The 12,581-nt window shown below is 46.9% G+C and overlaps 1 long non-coding RNA gene across 2 annotated transcripts; it reads left to right on the top strand.

Annotated features, from left to right (window-relative positions):
* The first annotated feature begins 10,563 nt into the window (after positions 1–10,563).
* LOC311007996 lies at positions 10,564–12,239 on the top strand. Of its 2 annotated transcripts, XR_014596463.1 has the most exons (4): positions 10,564–10,645; positions 11,627–11,726; positions 11,803–11,856; positions 12,129–12,239. It is a non-coding gene; the product is annotated as an uncharacterized lncRNA (long non-coding RNA). The 2 variants fall into 2 exon arrangements; XR_014596464.1 differs by having other exon boundaries at positions 11,803–12,182.
* The last annotated feature ends 342 nt before the right edge of the window (positions 12,240–12,581 follow it).

Here is a 12,581-nt window from a genome sequence, read left to right as displayed (position 1 = left end):
ACAATAGGGACCTCCCTGGGTCGTTGACACAGGCTCGGGCCCTAATTAAAGCCGCAAGCGGCGATGGCGGGCCCTCGCTCGCCCATGCCACCGCGGGGCCTGAGGCACGCCGGGGCCGTGGCGCGGAGCAGAAAGGGAGAAAAAACCTGTAAGGAGGCCAAAAACGCAATGTTTCGTTCATCCACCAGGGGGCAGTCACCGCATGCGGTCTGGTGCGTTCAGGGGCCTCCCCTCATCACTCGTGTGAAGTTTGGAGTGAATCGGACAAAGCATGAGGGAGTTATGAGCAGTTAAAGGTCCGTCCACTAGGGGGCAGTAATGGGATGCGTGCAGGTGTGTTCAGGGTCAGCCCCTCATCACACATGTGAAGTTTCTTGGAAATCGGACAAAGCATGAGGGAGTTATGAGCAGTTAAAGGTTCGTCCACTAGGGGGCAGTAATGGGATGCGTGCAGGTGTGTTCAGGGTCAGCCCCTCATCACACATGTGAAGTTTCGTGGAAATCGGACAAAGCATGAGGGAGTTATGATCAGTTAAAGGTTCGTCCACTAGGGGGCAGTAATGAGATGCGTGCAGGTGTGTTCAGGGTCAGCCCCTGATCACACATGTGAAGTTTCGTGGAAATCGGACAAAGCATGAGGGAGTTATGAGCAGTTAAAGGTTCGTCCACTAGGGGCAGTAATGAGATGCGTGCAGGTGTGTTCAGGGTCAGCCCCTCATCACACATGTGAAGTTTCGTGGAAATCGGACAAAGCATGAGGGAGTTATGATCAGTTAAAGGTTCGTCCACTAGGGGGCAGTAATGAGATGCGTGCAGGTGTGTTCAGGGTCAGCCCCTGATCACACATGTGAAGTTTCGTGGAAATCGGACAAAGCATGAGGGAGTTATGAGCAGTTAAAGGTTCGTCCACTAGGGGCAGTAATGAGATGCGTGCAGGTGTGTTCAGGGTCAGCCCCTCATCACACATGTGAAGTTTCGTGGAAATCGGACAATGTTGATGTAAAATATGGCACTTCCTGTTTCCACTAGGGGGCAAAAGGAGTGAGATCGCCTATGAGTACATAGAAACGTTGAGGTCGTGACCCTGGACCTGTGTACCAATTTTCATGTTGATACGAGTTCATTAAAGCCATCCAAAGGGCAAACGTATTGTCATGGCGAGGAATGGTCGCCGCGTCGCCACACGGACGCCATTACTCGTAGCTTCACAGCGTTCATGATGGAGCTTCACCACCTTAGTCTGCATGTTTTAGAAGTGGAATGAAGTTGATGGGGCAAAGTATGTACAATTTCCAAATTTTAGTACACTTCCTGTTACCACCGGGGGGCGCTATGAGTTACGTGGGAAGTTAATATATCCGGACGTTCAGGGCGGAGCCATCATCATGTCCAGCAAGTTTGAAGTTGATTGGATGAAGTATGTGGGCGTGAGAGCCACACGTATGTACATGGCGAGAACGCCATAGTGAATTGAGCGCTGGCAGCCACGCCCTTTGACCTACGGTCTCACGGAGCACAAGATAAGCTCAGCTAGGTCTGGAGATGTGGTGTACCTAATTTGAACTTGATCGGGCGAACGCTCTGGGAGGAGTTAAGTTTAGGCGGGAAAAATCAAAACCAAAATGGCCGACTTCCTGTTGGGTTGAGGTCATAAGGTCAAGAGGATTTTTTGTATATCTGGGTATAATACAGATGTGTACCGAATTTTGTGTGTGTACGACAAAGTAAGACGAATGGCGATGCCATTGACATGTGTTTGTAGGGGGCGCTATTCAGCCATTTGGCCACGCCCATTTCCAACGACTTTAAAATATCAAAATTTTCGCGAGGCCTGATGTGCATGCCAAAATTCACGCGTTTTGGGGCATGTTGAGGCCCCCAAAAATGCGATTTTAGGGAGAATATAATAATAATAAACATAGCAATTACAATAGGGCTTTCGCCAGGCGACTTGCAGTCGCCGCTCGGGCCCTAATTAAAGCCGCAAGCGGCTATGACGGGCCCTCGTTCCACACCACTCGGCGTCCCCGCTACCCCCGGGCCGCTCTTGGAAACCCCTGCGCGCAACTGGACGTGGGCGGCTGCGTCGAGGGCGGTCCCCTCGTCGAACACGTGAAGTTTCGAGCAAATTGGACAACGTACGATGGAGTTACGGCAGGTTTACGGTTCGTCCACCAGGGGGTGGTAACGGGATGTGGGCCGTTGTGTTTGGGGTTGTGACCTCATCACACATGTGAAGTTTCGAGCTGATCGGACAATGTCGATGCAAAACACGACATTTCCTGTGTCCACAAGGGGGCGTCTTGAGCGAGCTAGCGTACGATCAAATGGAGGCGTAGAGGGCGGGCCTCTGATCATGTACTGAAATTTTGAAGTGACTACGATCAAGTATGTGGGCGTGGAAGGCAAACGTAATAGCATGGCGACTAAACGAGCTGTTGGCCAACTTTGTCGCCCCCTAGCAGCCACGCCGTTTGACGTAGAGAAAAGCTTTTAATAGTGTTTGACCAGCTTGGTCTCCTGATGATCTGTAGCGAATATGAAGTCAATCGGGCAAAACCCGTGGGAGGTGGCAGTTCACGATGGAGCGCTATTCCTGTCGCCTCCACAAGGGGGCCATTAGCCGTAGCGTCATAGCGTTCATTAAATACTTTCACCAACTTGTTCCGCATGTTTTAGAAGTGGAATGAAGTTGATGGGGTCAACTATGTATTTTTAATGAATTTGAGCGCACTTCCTGTTACCACCGGGGGGCGCTATGAGTGACGTAGGAAAATAATATGTCGGATCGTTCAGGGTCACGCCCTCATCATGTGTACCAAGTTTGAAGCAGCTGCGATCAAATCTGTGGGCGTGATAGCATTTAAACCTTTTTAGCTGACTCGTGAGACTTGGCCGTGCCCTAGCATCCACGCCCTTTGAGCTACACACCTGCGGAGCACAAGCCGTAATCAGCTTGGTCTGGAGATGTTCTCTACCCAATTTGAAGTCAATCGGGCGAACTCCCTAGGACGAGTTCGTTTTGCGTCAAAGAAATGCTAACCAAAATGGCCGACTTCCTGTTGGGTTTAGGGCGTGGCTCCGATTCAATTTTTTGTATGTTTGGGTATGATACACGTGTGTGTCGAGTTTCATATGTGTACGACTAAGTAAGCGAAATTTGTCTATGGAGAATTTCGGAAAAACTTCAAGGGGGCGCTATTGAGGCATTTAGCCACGCCCATGGGAAACGACTCTATCCGCTGAAAGAGCTCGCCATCCTTGACCTGTGGATGAAATTTCGTGAGGACACGACTTTGTTAAAGCCACGAAAAAGGCAAACGTAATTGTACGATAAAAAATCGCCAGTCGCCGCGGCGGCACACGGACGCCGTTCGTCGTATCTTCACAGCGTTCATAATGTAGCTTCAACAACTGGTTCTGCATGTATTAGAAGTGGAATGAAGTTGATCGGGTGAAGTATGGATTTTTCATGAATTTTTGCGTACTTCCTGTTACCACCGGGGGGCGCTATGAGCCAGGCAGGAAGTCGATACATCAAAACGTTCAGGGAGGAGCCAACGTCATGTCCTTTGAATTTCAAGTGGCTACGACGAAGTATGTGCGCGTATTTGGCAAACGTAATTTAAATTGGGAAGATACACATTCGCCGCGGCGGCACATGGACGCCGTTGCTCGTAGGGTCAAAGCGTTCATGATGTAGCTTCACCATCCGGGTCTGCATGTACTAGAAGTGGAACGAAGTCGATTTGGTCAACTACGTATTTTTAACGAATTTTTGTACGTTTCCTGTTACCACCGGGGGGCGCTATGAGCGACGTAGGTAAATAATATGTCGGATCGTTCAGGGTCTCGCCATAGATTTTTGCACCAAGTTTGAAGCGTCTACGATCAAGTATGTGGGCATGAGAGCCGTTCGTATTTACATGGCGAGCACCGAAACAGTCGCCAAACTTCGGGGCATGCCAAAGGCCAAGCGCTTTGAGCTACAGACCTGCGGAGTACAAGATAAGCTCAGCTAGGTCTGACGATGTTCTCTACCCAATTTGGAGCCGATCGGGCGTAATCCCTCGGAGGAGTTCGTTTTGCGTAAACGAAATTTGAACCAAAATGGCCGACTTCCTGTTGGGTTTCGGGCTTCGCCATAAGAGGATTTTTCGTTCATCTTGCATTGATAAATATGTGTGCCGACTTTGGTCCGCTTTCGTTAACGTCATTTTTTTCCCTATGGGTTTTTGAAAAGTTTGTAGGGGGCGCTATTTTGCCATCTGGCCACGCCCACATGCGAGACCACCACTCAACGCTAAGTTGCCACAGGTCCCACGGGCGTACAAAATGTCCTCCGTTTCTCGGCTTGGGAAAGGGGTCGAAATGGCGTTTCAAATCGGTAAAAAGGAATAATAATAATAATTAAAGCCGCAAGCGGCGATGGCGGCCCTCGCTGCCCATGCCACCGCGGGGCCTGAGGCACGCTGTGGCGCGGAGCAGAAATGGAGAAAGAACCTGGAAGGAGGCCAAAAATGCAATGTTTCGTTCATCCACCAGGGGGCAGTCACCGCATGTGGTCTGGTGCGTTCAGGGGCCGCCCCTCATCACTCGTGTGAAGTTTGGAGTGAATCGGACAAAGCATGAGGGAGTTATGAGCAGTTAAAGGTTCGTCCACTAGGGGGCAGTAATGAGATGCGTGCAGGTGTGTTCAGGGTCAGCCCCTCATCACACATGTGAAGTTTCGTGGAAATCGGACAAAGCATGAGGGAGTTATGAGCAGTTAAAGGTCCGTCCACTAGGGGGCAGTAATGGGATGCGTGCAGGTGTGTTCAGGGTCAGCCCCTCATCACACATGTGAAGTTTCGTGGAAATCGGACAAAGCATGAGGGAGTTATGAGCAGTTAAAGGTTCGTCCACTAGGGGGCAGTAATGGGATGCGTGCAGGTGTGTTCAGGGTCAGCCCCTCATCACACATGTGAAGTTTCGTGGAAATCGGACAAAGCATGAGGGAGTTATGAGCAGTTAAAGGTTCGTCCACTAGGGGGCAGTAATGGGATGCGTGCAGGTGTGTTCAGGGTCAGCCCCTCATCACACATGTGAAGTTTCGTGGAAATCGGACAATGTTGATGCAAAAAATGGCACTTCCGGTTTCCACTAGGGGGCTACATGAGCGACACCCCTATCAGATGGAAGAGGTCTCCACCCTGGACCTGTCTATCAATTTTCATGATGATACGAGTTCATTAAAGCCATCAAAAAGCCAAACGTATTTTCATGGCGAGGAATTGATGGTAGCCACGCCCCCACAGGGACGCCATTACTCGTAGCTTCACAGTCTTCATAATGTAGCTTCACCAACTGGTTCTGCATGTTTTAGAAGTGTAATGAAGTTGATGGGGTCAACTATGTATTTTTAATGAATTTTAGTTCACTTCCTGTTACCACCGGGGGGCGCTATGAGTTACGTGGGAAGTTAATATATCGGGACGTTCAGGGCGGAGCCATCACCATGTCCAGCAAGTTTGAAGTTGATTGGATGAAGTATGTGGGCGTGAGAGCCAATCGTATTACATGGCGAGCACGCCAAAGTTAATTGAGCGCTGGCAGCCACGCCCTTTGACCTACGGACTCACGGAGCACAAGATAAGCTCAGCTAGGTCTGGAGATGTGGTGTACCTAATTTCAACTTGATCGGGCGAACGCTCTGGGAGGAGTTAATTTTAGGCGGGAAAAATCAAAACCAAAATGGCCGACTTCCTGTTGGGTTGAGGTCATGAGGTCAAGAGGCTTTTTTGCATATCTGGGTATAATACATATGTGTACCAAATTTTGTGAGCGTAGGACAAAGTTAGCGAAAGTCCCTATGGGCTTTTTGCAACTTTCTAGGGGGCGCTATTTCGCCATTTCGCGTCGGACATGTGCGACCACCACAAAATATCGAATTTCGGAGAAGGCCGGACGTCCCCCCAAAAGTTCACGCATTTTCGAGTTGGGGAAAGGGGCGAAATTGGGGCATGAAGAGGACAAGAATAATAAATAATAATTAAAGCCGCAAGCGGCGATGGCGGGCCCTCGCTCGGCCATGCCACCGCGTGGCCTGAGGCACGCCGGGGCCGTGGCGCGGAGCAGAAATGGAGAAAAAACCCCGGAAGGAGGCCAAAAATGCAATGTTTCGTTCGTCCACCAGGGGGCAGTCACCGCATGTGGTCTGGTGCGTTCAGGGGCCGCCCCTCATCACTTGTGTGAAGTTTGGAGTGAATCGGACAAAGCATGAGGGAGTTATGAGCAGTTAAAGGTTCGTCCACCAGGGGGCAGTAATGGGATGCGTGCAGGTGTGTTCAGGGTCAGTCCCTCATCACACATGTGAAGTTTCGTGGAAATCGGACAAAGCATGAGGGAGTTATGAGCAGTTAAAGGTTCGTCCACTAGGGGGCAGTAATGGGATGCGTGCAGGTGTGTTCAGGGTCAGCCCCTCATCACACATGTGAAGTTTCGTGGAAATCGGACAAAGCATGAGGGAGTTATGAGCAGTTAAAGGTTCGTCCACTAGGGGGCAGTAATGGGATGCGTGCAGGTGTGTTCAGGGTCAGCCCCTCATCACACATGTGAAGTTTCGTGGAAATCGGACAATGTTGATGCAAAAAATGGCACTTCCGGTTTCCACTAGGGGGCCACATGAGCGACACCCCTATCAGATGGAAGAGGTCTCCACCCTGGACCTGTGTATCAATTTTCATGATGATACGAGTTCATTAAAGCCATCAAAAAGCCAAACGTATTTTCATGGCGAGGAATTGATGGTAGCCACGCCCCCACAGGGACGCCATTACTCGTAGCTTCACAGTGTTCATAATGTAGCTTCACCAACTGGTTCTGCATGTTTTACAAGTGGAATGGAGTTGATGGGGTGAACTATGTATTTTTAATGAATTTTAGTTCACTTCCTGTTACCACCGGGGGGCGCTATGAGCGACGTAAGCAAATAATATGTCGGATCGTTCAGGGTCTCGCCATAGATTTTTGCACCAAGTTTGAAGCGTCTACGATCAAGTATGTGGGCATGAGAGCCAATCGTATTTACATGGCGAGCACCGAAACAGTCGCCAAACTTCGGGGCACGCCAGAGGCCAACCCCTTTGAGCTACAGACCTGCGGAGCACATGATAAGCTCAGCTTGGTCTGACGATGTTGCGTACCTAATTTCAACTTGATCGGGCGAATGCTCTGGGAGGAGTTAATTTTAGGCGGGAAAAATCTACACCAAAATGGCCGACTTCCTGTTGGGTTGAGGTCATGAGGTCAAGAGGCTTTTTTGCATATCTGGGTATAATACATATGTGTACCAAATTTTGTGAGCGTAGGACAAAGTTAGCAAAATTCCCTATGGGCATTTTTGGACTTTGTAGGGGGCGCTATTCCGCCATTTTGCGTCGACCGTGTGCGACCACTCAAAAATATCGCTATTCGGATCCGGCCGGACGCCCATGCAAAAGTAGACGCATTTTCGCCTTTGGGAAAGGGGTCAAAATGGCATTTTAAGAACGCAAGAATAATAAAGAATAATAATAATAATAATAAACAGCGCGATTTCAATAGGGCTTTCGCTGGGCGACTTGCAGTCGCCGCTCGGGCCCTAATAAACAGCACGATTTCAATAGTCCCTCCGGCGAGTGCTACTCGCCGCTCGGGCCTAATAATAATAATTAAAGCCGCAAGCGGCGATGGCGGGCCCTCGCTCGCCCATGCCGCCGCGGGGCCTGAGGCACGCCGGGGCCGTGGCGTGCAGCAGAAATGGAGAAAAAACCCGGAAGGAGGCCAAAAACGCAATGTTTCGTTCATCCACCAGGGGGCAGTCACCGCACGTGGTCTGGTGCGTTCAGGGGCCGCCCCTCATCACTCGTGTGAAGTTTGGAGTGAATCGGACAAAGCATGAGGGAGTTATGAGCAGTTAAAGGTTCGTCCACCAGGGGGCAGTAATGGGATGCGTGCAGGTGCGTTCAGGGTCAGTCCCTCATCACACATGTGAAGTTTCGTGGAAATCGGACAAAGCATGAGGGAGTTATGAGCAGTTAAAGGTTCGTCCACTAGGGGGCAGTAATGGGATGCGTGCAGGTGTGTTCAGGGTCAGTCCCTCATCACACATGTGAAGTTTCGTGGAAATCGGACAAAGCATGAGGGAGTTATGAGCAGTTAAAGGTTCGTCCACTAGGGGGCAGTAATGAGATGCGTGCAGGTGTGTTCAGGGTCAGCCCCTCATCACACATGTGAAGTTTCGTGGAAATCGGACAATGTTGATGCAAAAAATGGCACTTCCGGTTTCCACTAGGGGGCCACATGAGCGACACCCCTATCAGATGGAAGAGGTCTCCACCCTGGACCTGTCTATCAATTTTCATGATGATACGAGTTCATTAAAGCCATCAAAAAGCCAAACGTATTTTCATGGCGAGGAATTGATGGTAGCCACGCCCCCACAGGGACGCCATTACTCGTAGCTTCACAGTGTTCATAATGTAGCTTCACCAACTGGTTCTGCATGTTTTACAAGTGGAATGGAGTTGATGGGGTGAACTATGTATTTTTAATGAATTTTAGTTCACTTCCTGTTACCACCGGGGGGCGCTATGAGCGACGTAGGCAAATAATATGTCGGATCGTTCAGGGTCTCGCCATAGATTTTTGCACCAAGTTTGAAGCGTCTACGATCAAGTATGTGGGCGTGAGAGCCAATCGTATTACATGGCGAGCACGCCAAAGTTAATTGAGCGCTGGAAGCCACGCCCTTTGACCTACGGACTCACGGAGCACAAGATAAGCTCAGCTAGGTCTGGAGATGTGGTGTACCTAATTTCAACTTGATCGGGCGAACGCTTTGGGAGGAGTTAATTTTAGGCGGGAAAAATCAAAACCAAAATGGCCGACTTCCTGTTGGGTTGAGGTCAAAAGGTCAAGAGGCTTTTTTGCATATCTGGGTATAATACATATGTGTACCGAATTTTGTTTGTCTACGCCAAAATAAGCGAAATTGTCTATGGGACTTTTTAAAATTTGTAGGGGGCGCTATTTCGCCATTTCGCGTCGGACATGCGCGACGACCCAAAAATATCGAATTTCGGATGAGGCCGGAGGGACATGCAAAGTTAGACAACTTTTCCAGTTTGGGAAAGGGGCGAAATTGGGGAAAGAAAAGTCGCGTGAATAATAATAATAAGAAGAATAAACATTACAATTTCAATATAGCATTTTTCCCCCTGGGTCTTCCATACCACATGATTACTTCACTACTTGATTACTTTGGGGTCACTTGCACATTGGGGTCACGTGCACGTTGGGGCATGAACGAATTACAATAGGGCTTTCGCTCTGCGACTTGCAGTCGCCGCTCGGGCCCTAATAATAATAATAAACATTTGCATTTCGGGGTTTTTTGCGCCAGGTCTATGCAGTACTTGGTTACTTGCTTGCTTACTTGTTGTTACTCGTCGGCTGGCACGTTGACTAATGTGCATGTCGAATTACAATAGGGTCCTCCCTGTGACGTTGTCACTGGCTCGGGCCCTAATTAAAGCCGCAAGCGGCGATGACGGGCCCTCGCTCACCCATGCGACCGCGGGGCCTGAGGCACGCCGGGGATGTGGCGCGAAGGTGAAAGGGAGAAAAAACCAGGAAGGAGGCAAAAAAAAAAGTAATATTTCGTTCATCCACAAGGGGGTTCTAAGCAGTTGTGCGTAGGTGTGTTCAGGGGTGGTCCCTCATCACACATGGAGTTTTGACACTGCATATAATTTGATGACATGAAGGAGTTAGGGGAAGTTGATGGTTCCTCCACCAGGGGCAGTAGGAGTTTAACAAATTCTGAGCTGGTGCATTTGTGTCAATACAAATGTGTATTTCTGTTGCAGGTGTAAAAGTATGGCATTCACAAAGCAAGGAATTGAAAAGCTGTACAAGTATGTCTCAGTTTAAGAAAATGTTTAAAAATGAAAAGATAAGTATTTACAAAAAAGAAGAAGGAGAAAGAGAAAAAGAAGGAAAAAAAAGAAAAAGATAGATAGATGAGTGGTGTTTACCGTTATTTTGTTTGTTTGTTTTTTTGTCATTACTATGTTTCATTATCTCTAATATTTTGAAACAGAGAATAATATTGGTGTTGAAGTAAGCCAATGACATTTGTAACAACAGAGAGGGGCAGGAATTATAAGTTTTTTCTTCATCCTGCTCCTTTTCATTCATGATGAAAATGTGTACACAATGTATATGTGCAACTATGTGAGAACCATGAATGAAATAAATCAAAATGAAATGAAATGAAATGAAATACAGAGCCATCAGTGGGTTAATATACCTACATTAGTATTATTATTTACATGTTTAATATGATTTACATTTAGCACAGCTCATGTTCAGAGTGTGGTAATAATTGTCTGTGTGTTTATGGTGAGAAAAGAGTGGTTTATTGTCTGAAAAATGTAGTTTCCTAGCAGTATGCAGTACCTAACTCCGACCAGCAGAGGGCGCGTTCACTACACGGTGTGTTCAGGAATAAGGAAGTCACGCGTGAATCTGTTCAGTGAATGAGAACACACACTTGAGTCTGAAGTTAATATGTGTGTGTGGCGAACTGTGATGATAAAATACATATTTTTGCTCTTTGCAGGTAAGAAGGGAGCGTTAGAGATGTGTAACGAGTGGGTGAATGTGTTATGTGCTGGTTTATTATCCCGTTCGGACGTTATGTATTGTTGTTTATAGACGTTACTCAGCCAATGTACCGTACGGAAAACGGCTAGCCTGTAGTTAGCACTGGTTGCGTAGTTACCGCGAGCAACAGGAAAACTATGAGCCGGTCAGCCCGGACTGCTCGTGTAGTTCATAAATAAATACATAAATAGGTTAAAATAGATACATGATTAATTTGACAATGTTTAGACGTGATTGATACTGTGTGTTTGCTAAATAAGTTGATATCTTGAATGTACATGATGAGATGAAACTGGTTAAGAATAGTGATACAGCAGTCACATGATTTATTGTTTTGAATGTTGGTAAGTTACAGATATTCATGATTTTTTCTGTGTTAAAACAGTGAATCTGTTCAGTGAATGAGAACACACACTTGAGTCTGAAGTTAATATGTGTGTCTGGCGAACTGTGATGATAAAATACCTATTTTTTCTATTTGCAGAACAAAATAAACAACTTTCAAATTAAATGTGTAGTGGAGGGTAGCTTCACTCTGCACCACGCTACACATTCAAGGGTGGAATTTCATCACTTGAATTTTGATCAAATTGGACGATTTCTGTGTAAAATTCGACAATTCATGTTTCAACATGAGGGCAGCATCAGTTCATACAGTTACAGTGCAGGGTACTTCATATAAAAAGGTTTTGCCAGGGAAAACTGAGGAGGAATTGGAGGTTGGCAAGATACAGCTAATTGTTAACCATGGCTGTGTGTGAAAAACATGAAAAAATGTTGTTGTTATGTAAGTTCAGGGTCATTGGAGTCTACGTGTCTTAGGGACAGTAAGAGCATTTTGTTTTTTTCAGGCATGATGACCTAATGGATTATTATACTTTGTCAGCCTACAAAATGAGTGACATTCCAATGATCTGTCTCCATCACTCCTTTGCAGTGAGATACAAATGTTTGCAGCAGAGGAACTTGGTGTGGAGAATGAAGAGAACATCAGGTTTCTCAGTGAAGAAAGCTTATCCCTGCCTTTAAATTGCCAGGTAACCATTCAGATTTAACACATGTATGCATACATATGACGTGGTGTTCTTTTTTTACCCCTCTCTTTTATTCCAGAAACCCCAAAATGCATAAGATGAGGTGTGACACATCTCTAGGCAACAGAATCAAGTTAAGTGGACAGTTAATTTGATTCAGTTGTATACCTGAAGTAATGAGAATTTCACAGGATGATGTGTCACAGGCTTTTAGGAAAAGTCAGTGACTGGGAGACATAGATTGTGTTATTTAAACCAAGTCACATGCATTGTAATCGTGAGAGAGATCAAAATGACATCACGGCTGTTGTAGTGTTAATGGATTCATGTCAGGCAGCTTAAATGTCCACTTAGGGGTTGAAATTTTAATAGTAGTTGTTTTGTTTTGATCTTGCATTGTTCCAGCTCTGACGGATCAACGCCGAGATGGAAGCCCCACTCTGAGTCTCCCTCTGCTGCTCTCCAGTTCATCCTCCCACACCGGACATCAACATTCCCTCACCTTTTCCACTCTATGCAATGTCATTTATTCATTACATTAAATCATCTAATGGCACGTTGTCGTGGCGTGCTCTTGTTGTGGTGTGGCTAGTTAAAGGAGTTTATTTTTAATCAAACATATGATAAACAGTTTTACAATGTGATGTATGAAGAAACATACATTGTGCCACATTGTTAGGTTATTGCAAGGCCAATAATTAGTATGTGTTTGTTTGAAATACAGGTTTATTCAAACTGCAGATTTCGGCAACATGTAGGAAAAAAATGAAGGTTGTAGATGCTAAGTTTTTTTCACAGTCACTGAAAATGTCTCAGACAATATCAGACTACGGCAGCCCACAAGCGACGTCACGTCAA

This window comes from Trachurus trachurus (assembly GCF_905171665.1).
Source record: "Trachurus trachurus genome assembly, contig: scaffold_167_arrow_ctg1, whole genome shotgun sequence".
Classification (NCBI taxonomy): domain Eukaryota; kingdom Metazoa; phylum Chordata; class Actinopteri; order Carangiformes; family Carangidae; genus Trachurus; species Trachurus trachurus.
Note: the sequence above shows the minus strand (reverse complement) of the source record. Positions and strands in the feature narration are given on the sequence as shown.